Here is a 440-nt window from a genome sequence, read left to right as displayed (position 1 = left end):
AAAATGTTGCGTTTACTGGTAAACTGGTAAACCTTGAGAACGACGTATAACAGACTGCTATCTGTTGAATTTTCCTCCCTTTACTCTGTCCTCTGGGACTGTCTACATTTAGAAACTAAGCTGCGCGGTGCAGGGAACAACTCTGACTGGCACACCATAGTGGTTTACGGAGCGGTAGATGAGCTATGCAAAAAAAACGAAGCGTTCTATGAAATGACTCTTAAAAAAAAAAACTTGATAACGCAAATTTGATCGTGGGAAGTCAAAATCGTGATCATGATTAAGATTGGATTAATTGTGCAGCCCTAGTCCCATGGCATGAAAATGTCACTTTATGGGGTTTTCTAACATTAATATGCATTCCCCCAGCCTGCCTGTGATCCCCCAGTGGCTAAAAATGGCAATAGGTGTAAACCGAGCCCTGGGTATCCTGCTCTGCC

At 43.0% G+C, this 440-nt stretch overlaps 1 protein-coding gene across 2 annotated transcripts in view; it reads right to left on the bottom strand.

Moving 5' to 3' along the window:
* Nucleotides 1–440, bottom strand: part of arl6ip6 (ADP-ribosylation factor-like 6 interacting protein 6) — a 12685-nt gene that overhangs the window by 11278 nt on the left and 967 nt on the right. The gene's annotated exons all lie outside the window — the stretch shown is intronic.

Source organism: Etheostoma spectabile, chromosome 24 (genome assembly GCF_008692095.1).
Source record: "Etheostoma spectabile isolate EspeVRDwgs_2016 chromosome 24, UIUC_Espe_1.0, whole genome shotgun sequence".
NCBI lineage: Eukaryota > Metazoa > Chordata > Actinopteri > Perciformes > Percidae > Etheostoma > Etheostoma spectabile.
The sequence above is the reverse complement of the archived record's forward strand: the minus strand, read 5'-3'. Positions and strand labels throughout refer to the sequence as shown.